At 44.1% G+C, this 20,428-nt stretch overlaps 1 long non-coding RNA gene across 1 annotated transcript in view; it reads left to right on the top strand.

The window, feature by feature from the left end:
* The window catches only part of LOC309539699, a 357,400-nt gene that overhangs the window by 32,633 nt on the left and 304,339 nt on the right, over positions 1-20,428 (top strand). The window lies entirely within an intron of this gene.

Here is a 20,428-nt window from a genome sequence, read left to right as displayed (position 1 = left end):
TTGGCTTCAACCAGAGCCAGGGCCTTTTCAGCACTGGCCCCAACTTGGTGGAACGCTCTGTCTCATGGGACCAGGGCCCTGCAGGATCTGATTTCTTTCCGCAGGGCCTGTAAGACAGAGTTGTTCCGCCTGGCCTTTGGATTGGAGCCAATTTGATTCCCTCCCCCCCTTTTCTTTTTTCTTTTCCTTCTCCTGCAATGAGGCTACATTTTAATATTTTAATGTTCCATTATTTTAATGTTGTATTTTATTTTTGTTTTCAAGTTGTAATCATTCATCTTGTTTTTATTATTGCTTGTAAGCCGCTCTGAGCCCGGCCTTGGCTGGGGAGGGCGGGGTATAAATAAAATATTATTATTATTATTATTATTATTATTATTACTAAATGTTCCTCTGACAATTACAGTGATACCTCAGGTTACATACACTTCACGTTACAGACTCCGCTAACCCAGAAAGAGTACCTCAGGTTAAGAACTTTGCTTCAGGACAGGATAAGAACAGAAATTGTGCTTTGGCAGTGATGTGGCAGCAGGAGGCCCCATTAGCTAAAGTGGTGCTTCAAGTTAAGAACAGTTTCAGGTTAAGAACAGACCTCCGGAATGAATTAAGTACTTAACCCGAGGTACCACTGTATATATTCATTTATATAGGGTTTCCAGGCCCACTCGAAAACATTAAGGGATGTTGCCTGTGTGAACTCGCTCAGAGCTCCCCAAGGGAGGGCTGGAAAATTCCTTAGCTGCACTAACTGCAAAGAACTCATGAACAGGCAGCTGAGAGCTTTTGTAAGGTGTTTAACCGCCCATCCAACAAGTGTTGCCACAGTTGTAACTCGAATCCCGACTTCTAAAGTGTACGAGAATCAAGGGGGTCGTAACACTCTTTTTTATTTTTTAAAAAAGTACCTTCACAATTTTTTTATTGGGGAAAAAAACACAATTCAAGTTTGCTGTGAGAGCGGCCTGCAATGAAGGCCCCCCCACCCACCCACATTTTTTTTTTGCAGAGAAGATTTATAATGTATATTAGACTTTGCATTCAGCCATAAAATCAAGGGAACTCTGCAACTTTGACAAGCTTCCCCTGCACTAGTAAAATTAAAATGTGCACGCCTTGAATGTTGTCATAGAAACATGTGGGAAATATTAAAATAAGTGAATGAGATGAACGGGGATAATTTATATTTCTTCCCCTGCTTACCTCACACATTGCTCATATAAATCACCCAGTTCATGAGTGCAGTACAGGGATTTGTCTGTCTCCAGTTTTGAGATGTTTGATCAGTCAGAATAAAAGGGTTTCAGCTGCAATTAATCCAGAACTGTGGCACAGACATTGGCTGACCTTCCATGAGATTAGTCCAGACTAAATTATTTGTTGATGGTTTACATGTAAACAAAGGACACGGATGGCGCTGTGGGTTAAACCACTGAGCCTAGGACTTGCCAATCAGAAGGTCGGCGGTTCAGATCCCCACAACGGAGTGAGCTCCCATTGCTCGGTCCCTGCTCCTGCCAACCTAGCAGTTCGAAAGTACATCAAAGTGCAAGTAGATAAATAGGTACCACTCCAGCAGGAAGGTAAACGGCGTTTCCGTGTGCTACTCTGGTTCGCCAGAAGCGGCTTAGTCATGCTGGCCACATGGCCCAGAAGCTGTACACCGGCTCCCTCGGCCAATAAAGCGAGATGAGCACCGCAACCCCAGGGTCGGCCACGACTCGACCTAATGGTCCGGGGTCCCTTTACCTTTACCTTTTACATGTAAACAAGTAAAACAGTTCCAAACAAAAGCAGCCCTTCTGTGGGGCTGCTGCAAAGAAACCTGTCTCCTGCGTCACTATTCCCAGTCGTTTAGGGTGACAGAACTACAAAGAAAGCCCCCAATGTGCACTGATGCCGATCTTAACACCCAAGAGGGTCTGTTGTGATGGAACAGAGAAACAGCGCTAGATGTCATCCTCATGCTGATGACACCTCATTTGAGATCTCCCGATGGCAGCTCCTAGTCATGACATTTAGTTTTCAAAGAAGAGAAGAAGAAGAGTTTGGATTTGATATCCTGCTTTATCACTACCCGAAGGAGTCTCAAAGCGGCTAGCATTCTCCTTTCCCTTCCTCCCCCATAACAAACACTCTGTGAGGTGCGCGGGGCTGAGAGACTTCAGAGAAGTGTGACTAGCCCAGGGTCAGCCAGCAGCTGCGTGTGGAGGAGCGGGGAAGTGAACCCGGTTCCCCAGATTACGAGACTACCGCTCTTAACCACTACACCACATTGTCAAATAGCACGGGAAGCAAAACATAACCCTGTGGGACACCGCATAACAACTCTCATGGTGTGAAACAGTGCTCCTGATACCTGCTTTCGGGAAATGGCCTTGGAGGAACGGGTATAGGGCCACCAACTCATATTTCATTGAGCTGCTTCAGAAGAGTTCCATGGTCAAAACCACTGACAAGTCAAACAGAATGAGCCATGGGTGACCACAACCCTACTCTCATTTTGAACTACCTATGTTAGTTCTCCAGAGGTTTTCTTTTTCTTTTTCTTTTTAGTAAAACAGATGTTTCATTTCAACACTTAACTTTTTCTAAAGTAGTATTTTTTGCTATTGTCAGCTTTGGTGACTGATATATTTTTTAAAAAAACGTATTAAAGCATTTCCTCAGCAGCCTTGTCTTGTATTATTTGCTAAGGCCTTCTGGCATCCTAATTCTAAAGGGATCATAACTTACCAGCAATCATTACAGAAATAAAATGGTTTGTTGAAAAGAAAGGCACAATTAAGTTGAAAGCTATTTGGCTGTGCAATGTTTATATACGTGTGATTAAGATGCAAGCCATTAAGCTGTATTTCTTTCTGGGCATTGCTGTCTCTGCACTATAATTTAAGCTTCAGCTCTCAGTGGTCTTAAATTACTGTTCACTTTGGAAGAAAAGGAACGAACTTCCAGTTTTTCACTCTTGCAATTAGGAAAGGAAAGGTGAAATGCAAGGAAGGAGATATGTTTAATTATTGTAAGGCAAACCAGACGCGATGCAAAAGGATCAGCGCTCTTAACAAACTACAGTTCCCAGGATTCTTTTGGGGGGGAGTCATGGCTGCTAAAGTGGTTTAACGGTGCTTTAATGGATGGTGTGCATGTGACCCTGGTGCAATTTAGTTCCACTAGCTGTGGCTCTCTGTTTGTACATGTTGCAGTGAGTGGAACTGTAGCACCCTGCTTGTGGTTAACGCTTAGCTGGAATGAAATATTCAACGCAGCAATAGAGAAATTAAAATAATTATTTATTTGTCAGACAAATAAATGAGAGGCACAGTGGTATATGGTTACCAAGCTCTGGCCTGGCCTCCTGCCATTATGGCCAGCACTTATATTCCCTTAATCCAGCCCCCTTTGCTCCTCCTGTGGCTGCCTCTGTCCAATCAGCCTGGTTGAAATTCCTATTGGCTGATTGCTAGAACCAATCACAAAAAGATACACCCATATCCTCCTGTCCTTATATGGAACACAAAGAGCTATATATTGTTACATCTATAAATGACAAATAAGTAGTAATATATCTTACATGTGTCTCAACAAGGCATCTTAATTACCAGCTCACCTCTTGCCCTCCTTGCCCTTATTGCCTTCTAAAACAAATGGTTAATCTTAAATTTTTATCTTAAACATATGTCAAGGATCTTGAGTTTCACATCAACATTGAAAGATCTCCCTCATTTGAAGGTTTCTAAACAAATGTCTGACAACTAATATATCAGGACTGCTCAGGACGGCGTCTCTTGTCTAGCAAGGGGGGCAAGACTGGTGGCTGACTTAATTTCAAAATACAACTCTTAGAACTATATGAAATCTAGCATTTCTTAAATCCTTTGCATAATTACATTTAAGACAATATATTTAATACATAACATAGGTAGCCTTTTAAAAGGAATAAGGCCTTTGTAAAGTAAAAAGGAACTCAGTAAAAAAACAGCTTCAAAAGAAGCCTCTCCAGTTTACAACCCCTCCTTCAGCCAGCTGCTTTTCCCATTAGAAAAAAAGACTTGCCAGCTAGATGCTTCCCCATTTGGTCTTGGCCTTTTAACCTTAGAAAGAAGATCTGGGTCATTTACTGGGAGGCACATTGATATTATTTTACTATTTACCAACTATTAATTATGTTTATCTCTGCCTTTTTTATCTTCTGTAACATGTAGGGTCAGTGTCCTGTAATTTCAGCTTTTACGACTTTGAGAATTGTTTTCTGCTATAAATCAAGGGGCCCCTTGTCTAGGAAAAACATTTGCCAAGGTTCTCTAAGCAGCTGGTCTTTTGCCTGACATGAAACTTTTGAAAATCTTTAAGCTCTCTTTAATATACAAGCCCTGATCAAACATTAATAAAATGCAGGCTTATGCCTGATGCCTCATTCCCCCCTTTCAAGCTCAAGGACCTTCATCCCAAGTGTCCTTGATAGCTTGACCTTCATCATGTTCCTGAGGTAAAGCTCTGTATAGGGCCATGATATGAGGTAGAGTTTCATTTGAAACCATCTTGCTAATTGTACTTCTAAAACATGAAATGATACATGGCATCATACATAAAACCATTACCACTACTGTCAAGAAAAACAAGCAAGACAATAGTATCCCTTTGAGTCCTGTGACATTAGGTAACCAATTGGTGAGCCATCCCATATCCCATCCTTCCCATGTTTGTACTGGGACATGTGCTATATTCTCCATCTTTGTGGCCAACACACGGATTGCCTCACCATTATCTGAAATGTTAAAGCAACAGGCATTCCCTGTCAAGTTCAAGACTCCACATAGGCCTCCCTGCTTGGCAAGTACATAATCCATTCCCATTTTCAGCTGCAAAATGGCGGCTCTACTTTCATCCAACTGTTGTGCAATAAGTCTCAAACTCTGGGCCGTTGCATTGGTTACAAGTTCCACTACTGCTTGCAATCGAATTATTCTGTTTAGATTATAAATAGGATCCCGTGCCCCTTGTATGAGCTCACCAGGATTCCAGGAGGCGGGATCATAATAGGCTATAATGCGCTCTGGTGGCCAATCATCAGTACCGCTCCAACTTTGGGTACTTCCTCCTGCTATACGAGAAATATCAGCGTTTCTTCGTGTTCGCTTGGCCAAATTAGTGGGCATAATCCACATTGGTGGTAATACCCATCCCAGGAAACAAGTCCCACTCCATTTGGAGGGGAGTTTCTTGTATGCCCATTCTCCACATATCCACCACAACCATCGGGTCTGAGGTTTTTGGTACGTGGAGTACAGAAGGCGAAATAGCAAAAGAGGTAGAGAGTTCACAGTGCAGTATGTTAGATTGCCTTTTTCTGTCACAGTTATGTTCCATACCACTTTCCATGCATGAATAAAAGGAGGTGCACAGGGCAAGGCATTCCGAGTTCGATAGGTAGTACCGTGTGCCCAGGTATTCTTAATATTATCCCAAGTATAGCGACAATGAGAAGAGCCTATCATGATAGAATCAGCTGCATCTGATGATTTATGTACACAGAATTCCCCTTGTACAGGTATAACTCGTATTGGTTTAGTTGAGTTCCATCCGGGGAAATTCTGTATTTCTGTTTGTTGTGGTATTTCGCTTACCATACCAATGGCATCTAATGGTATCGGTAATAAGGGCATACCTCCCTCTGAATCATCTGGCCCAAGAGAGCAAACAAGGCAATTGGTCCTATTTGCAACATTGGCTACCATCTCAGCTAAACCTACCCACATATTGTGGTCATGGCGGAATCCATATTTAGTCAATTTGGTCAGATTCAAGGACCCTTCCCCTTTCCAAGGGATCAGGATTAATAATAAAATCATGTTGATGTCTAGCATATGCATTCCTTCCACAAAAGATTACCTTATTGTGATAGCAGATAAATATTAGTCCCAATATAATTCCCCCAGTGACAGAAATGGGGAACCACCAAGACCAAAACATATATCCCGAGGATCCCCAATGAGTAATATCTCTGATAATTGTTCCACAAGGGGGGGGGCAGTCAATTAATTGTATAAGAGAATCTTTCCTTTCACAATCGCTGGTTCAGATGCTCCTCAAGCTTCAGGCGTGCGCAGGTCAGCCAGCTTCCAGGTTGTGGCTGCAGCAGGCCGGTCGTCTAATGTTGCCCGTGACCTAGCCCGTTCCCGGTAGGGCTAGATACAGGGGTTTTTGGAGAGAGTCAGTTTTAAAGGATTAGAGGGGTCACCTTTGCACGTCCAACTGCCTTCGGACTTCTTCAAACGGGAGTGATGAATCCAGGGGGTCACCTCAGCTACCTTCACCGCTGTTGGAGTAGAGAGCAAGACGGTGTAAGGTCCACGCCACTTAGGTGCAAGTGGATCACGTTTCCACTCTTTCACCCATACGCTATCGCCAGCCTGGAACTGATGAATCGGCTCGGCAATGCTGCACGGCGTGCGCTCGAGGGCCCACCTGTTAAGAGAAACAAAAACACGGGAGAGAGATTGCACTTGTTCCTGTGTCACATGGTCTCCTATTTGTTTGAGGTCAGCTGGAATATCCTGAACAAAGGAGGGCGGCCTCCCATACAGGAGCTCAAAAGGTGACAACTTAAGTCTTTTTGTGGGTGCACACCGAACACGAAACAGTGTTATGGGTAACACATCTACCCATCCCAATCCCGTTTCCTGGGTTAATTTTGCCAATTGGGTTTTCAAAGTCCGATTCATTCTTTCAGTTTTCCCTGAACTTTGAGGCCTATAGGCTGCATGCAGTCTCCATTTCACTTGTAGGACTCGACATACTTCTTGTACTACTTGATCAATGAACGCTGGCCCATTGTCACTTCCAATGCATCTAGGTAACCCAAATCTCGGGATTAATTCAGTGAGGAGTCTCTTAGTTACCTCTCGTGCCTTTTCAGTTCGGGTGGGAAAAGCTTCAACCCATCCAGTAAGAGTATCCACAAACACAAGGAGATACTTGAATCCCTTAGAAGGGACCAGCTCTGTGAAGTCCACAATTAGGCTTTCCATGGGGACATATCCCACATGTTGGATTCCAGGAGGTTGTACCGGTCCCTGCCTGGGATTGTTTTTAGCACAAAGAACACATTTCTGTGAAATGCAAGTTGCTAATTGTGATAGATTAATAATATACAACTTCCGACTGAGACTCTCTCTGGTTGCAGTACCGCCAAGGTGAGTAGATTCATGATAATTTCTTACAATTGTGCCTGCTAGATGATGAGGTACATAAATCCTATTGTCTGGCAGGATCATCCAACCGTCCTTCACAACTGCTCCTTCCTGTTCAGCCCACTTCCTCTCTTCTGGGGTATAGTGAGGTTTAACTTCTTCTGGAACTACCTCTGGTATGAGGGCTGCTATAAATCCTCCCACAGGCTTTTGGGCTGCCTCTCGAGCTGCTTTGTCAGCAGCATGATTTCCTCTGGTTATTGGATCCCTTCCTCGTCCATGACCTTTGCAGTGCATTACAGCAATCTGTTCTGGAGCCCATACTGCCTCTAACAGGATTTCTACTTCAGGTCCATATTTCAAGGCCTTCCCGTGGGCTCCTATTAGACCTCTTTCTTTCCATAGAGCACCATGTGCATGCAGGGTTAAGAAGGCATATTTAGAATCAGTATAGATGTTTGCCTTACATCCGGCTGCCAATTGCAGAGCTCTAGTTAAACCTATAAGTTCAGCTTTTTGTGCTGAGGTGCCAGCAGGCAAAGCTTCAGCTTCCACAACTTCCTCATTGGTGACCACAGCATATCCTGCTCGTCTGGCACCTTCATGCAGGTAACTGCTACCATCAGTATAATATACAACATCTGGATTTTTCAATGGTTCATCTTTCAGATCGGGTCTACTGGAATAAACTTCATCCATTATTTGGAGACAATCATGTGATTCTTCATCATCTACCTCTGGTAGGGGCAGCAAAGTCGCTGGATTGAGCATATTCACTACTCGTAGATGAATCCTGGGATTTTCACACAATAGGCCTTGGTACCTAGCCATCCTTGGGTTCGTTAGCCAATAACTACCCTTATATTCCATGAGTGTCAGAACAGCATGAGGTACATTCACGTACATCGTCTGGCCGAAGGTAAATTTATCAGCTTCTTTGACAAGGCTTGCAGTGGCCGCTACTGCCCTTAGGCATGGAGGCCATCCTTTTGCTACTGAGTCCAATTGTTTTGACAAATAAGCTACTGGACGGTTCCAACTTCCTAATCTCTGGGTCAGGACTGCCGCTGCAATCCCATTCTGTTCATGTACATACAGCTGAAAGGGTTTTTCTGAATTAGGCAGTCCAAGGGCTGGGGCCTCCATAAGTCGTTGTTTGATAACTAAAAAAGCTTGTTGCTGCTCAGGTCCCCATACGAATGGGTCCTTTTCTGCACCTCGAGTGCTTTCATGTAAGGGCTTGGCCAAACTGCTGAAATCAGGTATCCATAGTCTACAAAACCCTGCTGTTCCCAGGAATCCTCTAAGTTGTTTCCTTGTGGTAGGTTCCTTGATAAGGCAAATAGCTTCTTTCCTCTCTGGTCTCAATGCTCGTTGTTGGTGTGAGATGTCAAAGCCCAAATATTTGACCTTTTCTAAACATAACTGTGCCTTTTTCTGGGAAACTCGATAGCCAGCTTGCCAGAGCAAGTGGAGCAGTTCCTCTGTACCTTCTTTACAGGTATCAAAATCCTTTGCTGCTAGTATAAGGTCATCTACATATTGCAGAACCACCTTTTCTCCAGGTATTGAGGGGTAACTTGTTAGATCCTTCGCCAAGGCAGTGCCAAATAAAGTTGGGGAATTTTTGAATCCCTGGGGCAATCTTGTCCAGGTTAGCTGGCGTTTTGTTCCTGTCAAAGGGTCTTCCCACTGGAAGGCAAATATAGGTTGGCTCTGTGGTGCCAGCCGGCAACAGAAGAATGCATCTTTCAAGTCCAATACAGTAAAAAATGTTGCTTCTGGTGGGATCAAACTCAGCAAGGTGTATGGGTTTGGTACATTTGGGTGCAAGGTCTCGATAGCCTGGTTTACGAGCCTCAAGTCCTGCACTGGCCTGTATTCATCTGTCCCAGGTTTTCGAACAGGCAAAAGGGGTGTGTTCCATTCTGATTGGCAGGGTTTAAGCAGACCATATTTTAATAGGCGGTCCAAATGTTTCTGGATGCCCTCTGCTGCTCGCCGGGGTAAAGGATATTGCTTTACAGATACAGGGGTAGCCATAGGTTTTAAGGTTACTACAATTGGAGCTATATTCTTGGCCATTCCTGGTGGGCTATTTTCGGCCCATACTCCTGGTGGCACCTGTAGGGTTCGGAGGAGCTTGTTTAACTCTGTTTCCAATGTGGGTTGGACTTGCAGGGCTGACATTAGGCGCCATGATTGTTCCTTAGGTACTGAGAGGGAAATTATTCCTGCTGCCTTTGATGGCAGTTTCATTTCTGGACCTCGAGGAGTGAAGGTGATTTGGGCCTGCAACTTGGACAGCATATCTCTACCTAAGAGAGGTATTGGACACTCAGGTATATACAAAAACTGATGGGTTAAACGATGTCCCCCAATCTGGCATTCCAAAGGTTGGAGGAAAGACCTCTTAGCTGACTGACCAGTGGCACTTTTAATGACTACACTTTTGGATGCCTTTTTCTGCAATAGTTCTGGGAGTACTGAGTATTCAGCCCCAGTATCAATCATAAAGTCTATTAAATGGCTCCCTAATTGAATCGTGACCGTGGGCTCCTGGAAGCCTAACTTTATGGAGTCCGGTCGTTCCTAGTCTTGGGTAAAATCCTCCTCTGCCAGTCCAATGAAATTGTCTCTACTCTGTCCTTGTCCAGGTCTCTGATATCTTCCATTTCGGATCATTCCCCGTCCCCGTCCCTGGTTTCTTGGGCCAGAACCTGGGCCTGGGCCTGGGCGTACTTCTTCCAACCTCAGGGGTTCAGGACACTCCCGCTTCCAATGACCCTCCTTCTTGCAATTCGCACATTGATTCCTTCCCAGTGGTGGATTCCTTCCCCGCCCTCTTCCTCCATTTAAGGGGCGGTAGTCTTGCTTCACTGCTGTGGCCAGCATTACCATCTTTTCCTTCTGCCACTTCTTCTTCTCTTGTTTCTCAGCCTCATCCCTATTCCGATAAACTCGGCGTGCAATGGCCATAATTTGGCTCATCAGCATCCCTTCCCATCCTTCTGATTTCTGAATTTTCTTACGAATGTCAGAAGCGCACTGGGCCACAAATGTAGCAGTAATCATTCTACTGTTTTCAGGGGCTTCAGGGTCAAAAGGAGTCCATATACGATAGGCTTCCTGCAGCCTCTCTAAAAAGTCTCCTGGAGTCTCATTTGATTTCTGTTCTACTTCTGAGACTTTAGACATATTAGTGGGCTTCTGGCATGCCCTGCGAATACCTTGCACAAGCGTCTGGCGATAGGTGGTAAGTCTGGCCAGATGAATTGCATTGTTTGGATCCCAATTAGGATCTTCCAAGGGAAAGTTGTCTTGGAGATGACGGTCAATATTAAAAATATTTCCCACTCTGGCCTGCTCACGCAAATATATCTGTGCCTTTTCAATTATGTCTCTCCTTTCCTCAGTGGTGAACAGAGTATTCAGGAGCTGGCGGCAATCTGTCCAAGTAGGACTATGAGTGTTTATTATTGAAGTCACCAAGTCCATCATAGCCTGAGGTTTTTCTGCAAAAGATGGGGTGTGTGTTTTCCAATTCATCAGATCCGTAGTTGTGAATGGAATGTACTGAAGGGTCGAAGTTCGAGGTGGCCGTCGTCCGGGTTGCCCGTTAACCAGCACAGGCTCCTCAAGTGCATCAAATACTCTTCTGAGAGGGGCTAGTACGTGATCTTTCTCTTCGCTTTGCTCTAGGGGCCTCAAATCATAGGGGATGGTATTTGTCCCAAGGCGTTCTTTTAGCAGCCTTATACGCCTGGCTGTATTGCTTGCTGACCGATTAAGGTCTCCCTGTAACTTCTGTAATAATTCTCTAGGACTTGGATGTACAGGGGTTTGGGGTAGGCAATCAGTTGTTCCACTAAAAGAGACTGTAGATGGAGTTCTACTGGGACTCACAGGTGGAATAACCACTTCTGCTTGGGCTTTATTATAGGCCTCCAATGCCTCCTGAAGATATTTATCATAATCTATCAAGGAATCAAGTTCTGTGACTCCAGCCCCATTATTCATTCCACTTTCTTGCCTTGGGGTTACAACTGGTGGAGTGTTTGGATTAGGCTCCCTTCGATGTGGAGCATAGGGTGGAGGTGGAAGCAGCTCTTCCTCTGGTCCCTCAAAAATGGGTTTGAGTTTATTTGGCAAGATTCCTTTCCTAGCTTCGGCTTTTACAGCCAATAATTTGCATCGTTGGACTTTGCATTCCCTTATCCATGGAGGATTTTTATTTAATGTGCTCAGCCAAGAATCTATATATGAAAATTGTTCTGGGCACCCTCCAGTTTCTTTGGCGATGTTAGACCAAAGTTTGCTTACTAAATTTATATCAAAGGTTCCTTGAGATGGCCATTCAGTATTTTGCTTCGGCCACTCTAATTCACATAACGTTCTCAGGCGCTCTGGCGTCATTTTGACTCCATACGCCCCTGAGAAGGCTTTCTTAAAATTATTTAACATGCATTCAAGAGGTGTATTTCCCCCCTTTGAACCCCCAACTCCCATTGTATGGCCCTGTGAAGTATCCACTCAGTCACTCACACACACACTTCGTGAGTTTCCTTGCTCAGTGAAGTCGCCTTACTGAGAACCGAAGTACTACCCACTCCACACTCAGGTCAGCTACAGATTGCTCTGTACTTTCTCACACATACAATGCGCTAGATACTTCACCACACACTACCTCCCATTCTTCCCTTTTCCCCCACCAGACCACCATCTGATATACCCAACCACCTAGCGTACTCAGTTCCCACTTACTGAGACGCAGAAGTTTGATCAAGACTTCTCTTCCTCCCAGTTAATTGGAGGGCCAAAAAATCCCTTTGTGCACTTACCCTTGGTTGGTTCCGTTTCCCCCCGGTCCGTCGCCGCCAGTGAGCAGGGTATCAGACAGATGAGACTTCTGCGTTCCCCTGGAAAAAAACTTTCCAGTGCGCGCTGGGTAGGCAGTGAGTGGTCCTCTCTCTTGTACCCTGCCCAGTAGGGCGAAGGGGCTGCGTTCCAGCAGACCACTTATCCGAGTCGCAGGCACCATAAAATGTAGCACCCTGCTTGTGGTTAACGCTTAGCTGGAATGAAATATTCAACGCAGCAATAGAGAAATTAAAATAATTATTTATTTGTCAGACAAATAAATGAGAGGCACAGTGGTATATGGTTACCAAGCTCTGGCCTGGCCTCCTGCCATTATGGCCAGCACTTATATTCCCTTAATCCAGCCCCCTTTGCTCCTCCTGTGGCTGCCTCTGTCCAATCAGCCTGGTTGAAATTCCTATTGGCTGATTGCTAGAACCAATCACAAAAAGATACACCCATATCCTCCTGTCCTTATATGGAACACAAAGAGCTATATATTGTTACATCTATAAATGACAAATAAGTAGTAATATATCTTACATGTGTCTCAACAAGGCATCTTAATTACCAGCTCACCTCTTGCCCTCCTTGCCCTTATTGCCTTCTAAAACAAATGGTTAATCTTAAATTTTTATCTTAAACATATGTCAAGGATCTTGAGTTTCACATCAACATTGAAAGATCTCCCTCATTTGAAGGTTTCTAAACAAATGTCTGACAACTAATATATCAGGACTGCTCAGGACGGCGTCTCTTGTCTAGCAAGGGGGGCAAGACTGGTGGCTGACTTAATTTCAAAATACAACTCTTAGAACTATATGAAATCTAGCATTTCTTAAATCCTTTGCATAATTACATTTAAGACAATATATTTAATACATAACATAGGTAGCCTTTTAAAAGGAATAAGGCCTTTGTAAAGTAAAAAGGAACTCAGTAAAAAAACAGCTTCAAAAGAAGCCTCTCCAGTTTACAACCCCTCCTTCAGCCAGCTGCTTTTCCCATTAGAAAAAAAGACTTGCCAGCTAGATGCTTCCCCATTTGGTCTTGGCCTTTTAACCTTAGAAAGAAGATCTGGGTCATTTACTGGGAGGCACATTGATATTATTTTACTATTTACCAACTATTAATTATGTTTATCTCTGCCTTTTTTATCTTCTGTAACATGTAGGGTCAGTGTCCTGTAATTTCAGCTTTTACGACTTTGAGAATTGTTTTCTGCTATAAATCAAGGGGCCCCTTGTCTAGGAAAAACATTTGCCAAGGTTCTCTAAGCAGCTGGTCTTTTGCCTGACATGAAACTTTTGAAAATCTTTAAGCTCTCTTTAATATACAAGCCCTGATCAAACATTAATAAAATGCAGGCTTATGCCTGATGCCTCAGAACGGCTGTATGAACTGCTCTGCCTTGCTACAAGAAAAGTGTGTTTTGCTGTGTTCCTAACATAAGAAAAAGGTTTTTTTAATTACCGTATTTTTTGCACCATAACATTCACTTTTTTCCTCCTAAAAAGTAAGGGGAAATGTCTGTGCGTGTTATGGAGGGAATGCCTATGGGTGGCATGCCTACGGATTTTCCTCCTCTAAAAACTACGTGCGTGTTATAGAGCGAAAAATACGGTAATCTACCTCTCTCCACTAAGTGCTGACCTGAAGAAGGGCTCAGAAGAAGCTTGAATTCTACCCCTGGAATCCACAGACAACAAGAAAATATTATAACACTTGGACCCTGTATACACCAATCCGGTTTTAGTCTGTAGTCAGAGTGCAAAGATCTTTGTGGAAGCTCTCTATATGGTATTGCCAGATTCAGTCCCTGGCATCTCCAGGTTTGTTCGGTGTGTGTGTGTGTGTGATGTACTGATCTTGGATCCTAGAACAATAGGCAAGTAGGATACTTGAAGGCAGCATCCTGGTTCATCTGCAGGAGCTGCCCAATCCGGCTCCAGGAGGAAGTGAATCAGCAACTTGATTGGCCTGCAGCAGCAGCCCAGTCAGGCTCCAGGAGAGGAGTTGAATCAGCCAATCATGCGGGACCCATTGTGTAAATAATGTAAATATAGCCAGAGGTTTGCCATGAGCTGAAATAAAGAGCATGAAACCAACACTTGACTCCGAGTATATTTCAGTGTGTGTGTGTTTTTAAAAAATGACCAGGAAACAGCTGATGGGTGAGACCCAGTAAATAATAGTAGTAGTAGTAGTAGTAGTAATAAATTATTTATACCCTGGCCATCTGGCTGAGTTTCCCCAGCCACTCTGGGCGACTCCCAATCGAGTGTTAAAAACAATACAGCATTAAATATTAAAAACTTCCCTAAACAGGGCTGCCTTCAGATGTCTTGTAAAAATAGGATAGCTGCTTATTTCCTTGACATCTGATGGGAGGGCGTTCCACAGGGCAGGTGCCACTACCGAGAAGGCCCTCTGTCTGGTTCCCTGTAACCTCCCTTCTCGCAACAAGGGAACCGCCAGAAGGCCCTCGGAGCTGGATCTCAGTGGAACTATAGCCATGTCCTCCCATCTTCAGAAAATGTTCCACCGTATTGGATTATTTTCTGAAGATACCCTCCCAGACACTGAAGCCAAAATGTGGGACGCCATCCTCCCATTTTTTATCACAAGAACACGACGGCCCTTTTGGTTGCCATGATCTCGCACAACCCCCCCCCCAAGCTTTTTCCAGATACGGTGCCCAAAAACATGCATTTTGGGGGAAATTCACACAAGATCACAGCAAGCAAAATGGCCATTGAACTCTTGTGATAAAAAGGGGGATGTCGTGATTTTTCCAGGAATTTTGTGAGATATGCAATAAGGATTTAAATTATCCCCAGAACAGCTATGGACCATGGTAGCTATTCAAACAGTGGATATTCCCCTGATCACTATGCCAGCTCGTGGCACACACAGCTTTCATTCAGCCAATATTTTGCTTCCTCTGCTACACAACAAACTTGAAGTCAGTTTCTGTAACGTGCTGGTTGTTTCTGCTCACCTTCTGATCAGAAATATAAGACGGGTTGGTTGACAACAAGAGTTTCAAAGTGTGCAGGACCCAAATGCATTTTGAGAAAAGCAACTGACTGCTTGCTCTTAGGAAAACGATGGGAAATATACTGAGAAGTGTGGGATGAATCAATGATTAATGGGAAGACAGATAAGCACAACCATTGCTGTCAACGTTTCCCTTTTTTAAAGGGAAATTCCCCTATTCTGAATAGGATTCCTCGCAAGAAAAGGGAAAAGTTGACAGCTATGAACACAACACAAGCAAACCAGGGCGAATACTCATTTTTGTGTAACCTCCCCACAAACAAGTCATAACAAAATGCTCAATATAAGCCAGACATGGTCTCACCCTGAGTAAGCTTTGTGAAAACAGATTAAATGACTGCTTAATAAACAGGTTATCCTGAGGAGCCCTTAATTCACTAGATGGCAGCATTTACTTCTTGTTCCTAAAAAACCAGCACATTATGTATACACTGGGCTAGTGGGTGAAGTAATCTTTCACAGAAAGAGTTGCAGGTTACTATATAATGTTGATCATATAAAAAGAGGTGCTAAATAATTAACAGTAATGGCAAACCTATCTTCACCATTTTGATATGTTGACAAAGATTTTTCCAAGGCCCAAATTTTGAAAGTTCTGTCATCCCTTTTCAGCTAAAAACATTTCAGTTAAATTCTTTTCATTTGCAGTATTCCAGTAACATTAGAATCCAGAAAGGCGCAGATTTATGCTGCTTTCACAGTTCACAATAACTTGAAAAAAGAAGCGGAAAAACTGAATGAGAGTCACACTCCAGAAAGCATGCACTGGTACCATAATTACATACAGTGGAACCTTCGTCCCCGAACTTAATCCGTTCTGGGAGTCTGTTCTATTCCCGAAACAGTTCGGGAAGCAAGGCTTCCTGCAGCCAATTAGAAGCCATGGAAGTCACGCCGGGCATTCAGCTTCCAAAGAACATTTGAAAACTGAAACAATTACTTCTGTTTTTTGTTCGTTCAGGAGCCAAAACAATGGACTCCCAAGGCGTTCGGGAGTCAAGCTTCCACTGTATACCCAAGGATAGGGTTCCCATATTTCAAAAAGTGAAAATGCGGACACACAAGTTGTAGAGCTTTTTTGGGCAAAGTTTTTGAGCTCTTAAACTATTTTTAAGGAAATTTGCCAAAATCTACACTTCCAGCATGGGTTGCCATACGTCCAGGACGTTTCAGTGTTTTCTGCCCAGACACTGTTTTTGACTGCCGAACACCAGCCATGTCTGTGAAATTCTGGATGTGTGGCAACCCTACACAAGGACGGGCTCTGCAGGGAACTGGCTTTAGGAAACAGGTCTGTTGGCAGACCAACTCTGCGTTACAAAGATGCCTGCGAACATGACATGAAGGCTGGCAACGTTGTGTGGGAATCACTTGCAGAAGTCCACAGTGCCTGGAGACGGACAGACAGGATGTGAATTCACAGCAGTGAGCAGAGGAGGAATGACTGCTGGGAGGATAGCAGAGAGAATAAACACCATGATGCATCTGCAACAGCACAACCAGACACCTTCCTCTTCCCCAGCTGCAACAAAATATGTCTCTCCTGTATCAGCCTCTACAGCCACAGCAGGCATTGTAACTCTCCAGCCGTTTGACTTCAATCCCAAAGGCACACTCCTCCATTATCTTCTGAGACAGACAGATGCCAACCACATAAAAAGGTAAAGGGACCCCTGACCATTAGGTCCAGACATGGCCGACTCTGGGGTTGCAGTGCTCATCTCGCTTTGTTGGCCGAGGGTCATGTGGCCAGCATGACTAAGCCGCTTCTGGTGAACCAGAGCAGCGCACGGAAATGCCATTTACCTTCCCGCCAAAGTGGTACCTATTTATCTACTTGCACTTTGACGTGCTTTCGAACTGCTAGGTTGGCAGGATCAGGGACCGAGCAACGGGAGCTCACCCCGTCGTGGGGATTCAAACCACCAACCTTCTGATCGGCAAGCCCTAGGCTCTGTGGTTTAACCCACAACGCCACCCACCAATCACATACCAGACTGCATTCCCTTGTTTCCTGCTTGGCAGGGGGTTGGACTCGATGGCCCTTGTGGTCTCTTCCAACTCTATGATTCTATGATTCTATGATTTCCTTTTCAGACATCACCCTAATCACTTTGGACTAAGAACATGAGAAGAGCCTTCCTGGAGCAGACCAATGGCCTAGGTTCTCCACCATCCTGTGGCCAACAGTGGCCAACCAGATGCATGTGGGAAACTCTCAGACAGGACCTGATCACAAGAACGCTCCCCCTCCTGCACTTTCCAGCCACTGCTGTTCAGGGAGAAAAGAGGGGGTTCGGAAGCAAACTCAGGCACCAGTTCTTCCATAATAGTTCTGATAATGACAAGTTAGCATGGAAACAGTGCTGGGGTAGGAAGTGCTCTATGGAGCTGCTTTTTCAGCAGAGCTGATGGAAGGAGCCCTGCTTCCCATCTCTCCCTGATGGGATGGTTGCTGCCAGATTGACAGCTGGGGGAGGCCTGGTGGATACACATAGAGGGCCAAAAAGTGTGTTGATGCTTCCTTCTTGGATCAAGCGCATTCTGTAATCCGCCCCCAGCAAGCAGTTTGGAAGGAGGACCCAAATTTTCCATGCTCAGGGTTCTTCTGCGGTGTTAAACCGATCGTATTGACTCTCTTCTCTAAGCCACTTCCATCCCCACATCCCAGGAGATGTGCAGAGTGAGTACCGTATTTTTCCGTGTATAAGACGAGGTTTTTTATTATTTAAAAAAATGCTAAAAATTGGGGGTCGTCTTATACACGGATAGTGCAGAGGTGGGATGGCCGATTGGCGGCTGCCGCGAGCAGGAGATTGTCAGTGGCGTTTGGGCAGGTGATTGGTGGCTGCAGCAAGGTCTGCTGGCGATTGCTGCGGCAATTGGGCGGGCGATTGGCGGCTGCTGGTGGCGAGCGGGCAGACGATTGGTGGCTTCATCAACCCATGCGATTGGCAGCAGCAGTCAGGCGGGTGAGCGATTGTCGTCAATCCCCCCCAAAAAAGCTCAAAAAGTGTGGGCAATCCCCCCCAAAAAAGATCTCCCCCCATTTCCTCAATTTGGAGTCTGAAAAAATTGGGGTTGTCTTATACACAGGGGGTGTTACACACGGAAAAATACAGTACAGTGCTACCTCGGGTTAAGAACTTAATTTGTTCTGGAGGTCCATTCTTAACCTGAAACTGTTCTTAACCTGAAGCACCACTTTAGCTAATGGGGCCTCCTGCTGCTGCCGTGCTGCCAGAGCATGATTTCTGTTCTCAACCTGAAGCAAAGTTCTTAATCAAAGGTACTATTTCTGGGTTAGCGGAGTCTGTAACCTGAAGCGTATGTAACCTGAAGCGTCTGTACTTATTCCTCTTCCCAACTGCAGCACTTGCCCTTCAGCATTACCCAAATTGGGAAGAGGTGGCAAAAGGGTTTAGGGCAATCACCATCACTAATAAGTTAATTTGTTTTTCAATTAGCTCCCACTGGGATTTGCCTCCCTTGGCAGAGGCATGGGGCTATCCTGTGATCCCCTCTCCAAAAACCTTGTCCACCTCCCAGAAACAAATAGGATTATTTCATGCTATGGCACTGATTTCTGAGACAAACTTCTACCTGCTGGGATGTTAAATTACGTGTTAAGTACATTTAAGATCCTTTATTCTGAGGAAATAAATCTCTATTCCTACTGAAGAAACTCAAGAGATTGTCTAATTAATGCTTAACTTACACTGCAATAGTTTTGAAGCTTTCAGAACACTGGGGGCAGGAAAACACTTCCCCCTCCCAATGGATTTGCCCACAAAACTTGCAGAAATTGAAGGTATGTTCCCCAAATGTCAGTAATTTCCATAAAAACATGGATACTTTCCAAAGATGATTTGTTTCCTGAAAATTATGGGTCTTCCCCCCTCAGAAACCCAAACATTTATCCAAAGCAAGAAAGCAAAGTTCCTTCCTTCCTTCCTTCCTTCCTTCCTTCCTTCCTTCCTTTCTTTCTTTCTTTCTTTCTTTCGAAATGCAAATATAATACAACACTAGCTAAGTTGGTCAAGCAAGCTAAGAGAAATTGCCTTGATAAAACTTACTACTATTTGTTCTGTCCTTCAATTCACAACACTTGATAGCTACCTTTCTTCTTTAGGTTGAAGGGGGATCCATCTTCTTTGGCGATCACTCGTATCCGAGTAAGATTGTCTTCCATAAACACGGTTTTAACAACGAATCCGTAAGTGACTGTGGAGGCCAATTCTGGACCCACACATTCTTTCAAAGTGGGGACATTGGGTCCTGGGCAGGAGTTGATCATGGTGTGGATTTGCCAAGCGTGCCTTCCTCTTAGCACGTTTCTCCCTTGCGTTCTGAATTTGAGTGTCTTCAAAGCCCATGACACCTTTGGTAAAGGCTGTTCTCTAACTGGAGCGCTTGCAGGCCAGCGTTTCCCAGTTGTCTGTGTTTATGCTACATTTTTTTAGATTTGCCTTGAGAGAGTCTTTAAACCTCTTTTGTTGACCACCAGAATTACGCTTTCCATTTTTAAGTTCAGAATAGAGTAGTTGCTTTGGAAGACAATAATCAGGCTTGGCTGGAATGTATTACAACATGTCTTTGTTACACATAAAGAGCTGCATTGATCTGGAGATGATGCCTTCACACATAAAGAACGTATGCAATTTTCCCAGGGATGTTACCATGTAAAGACTGCTATCACATTGGGAGATATTGTCCACAAAGCAGATTATTTCAATGCCTTTCTATTTATACTTTTAAAATGGCAATTGCTGACTTTCCCCTTCTTATGCATTCTGATATTGGGCATAGTTACTTTAAGTCACACTGGGTTCAATGAAACATATTCAGAGGGGTATTAAAAATATCTGATTGATGAAAATGGAAGAAGGCTGCAAAACATGACCATTTTTTAGCTCCTTCTAAAAAATAGTTGTAAATGTTGTAAATCCATAAATACAATATGAACTTCAGGACATCTGATTTTCCACTTTTTGTTTGTCTGGGCCTAAAATCATACTTCCTGTTGTAGTACCCCAGCTAGTTACCTTTTATTGCGCTAAAGGTTGCCTCTTAAGTTGATAAGGACTACTTTGGAGTAAGCAATTTGTGGGCTGCCAGCCGCAGTTCATGTTCTTCACCCTCCTACACGCCTTGACATTCTTTACTTGAGCCAAGTATTATTTCAAGAGCTGTTAAATAGTTTCTGCCTTTTAGAAATATGAGAAAAATTCTCAACAGGCTTCCTCCAGAATGCACATGAGGGTCAAAGAACAGTAGAACCAAGAAGGAAATTATGGACATGAGAAACACTTCTACAA

Source organism: Podarcis vaucheri (assembly GCF_965113315.1).
Source record: "Podarcis vaucheri genome assembly, chromosome: 8".
NCBI lineage: Eukaryota > Metazoa > Chordata > Lepidosauria > Squamata > Lacertidae > Podarcis > Podarcis vaucheri.
This window is presented reverse-complemented; position numbering and strand designations above follow the sequence as displayed.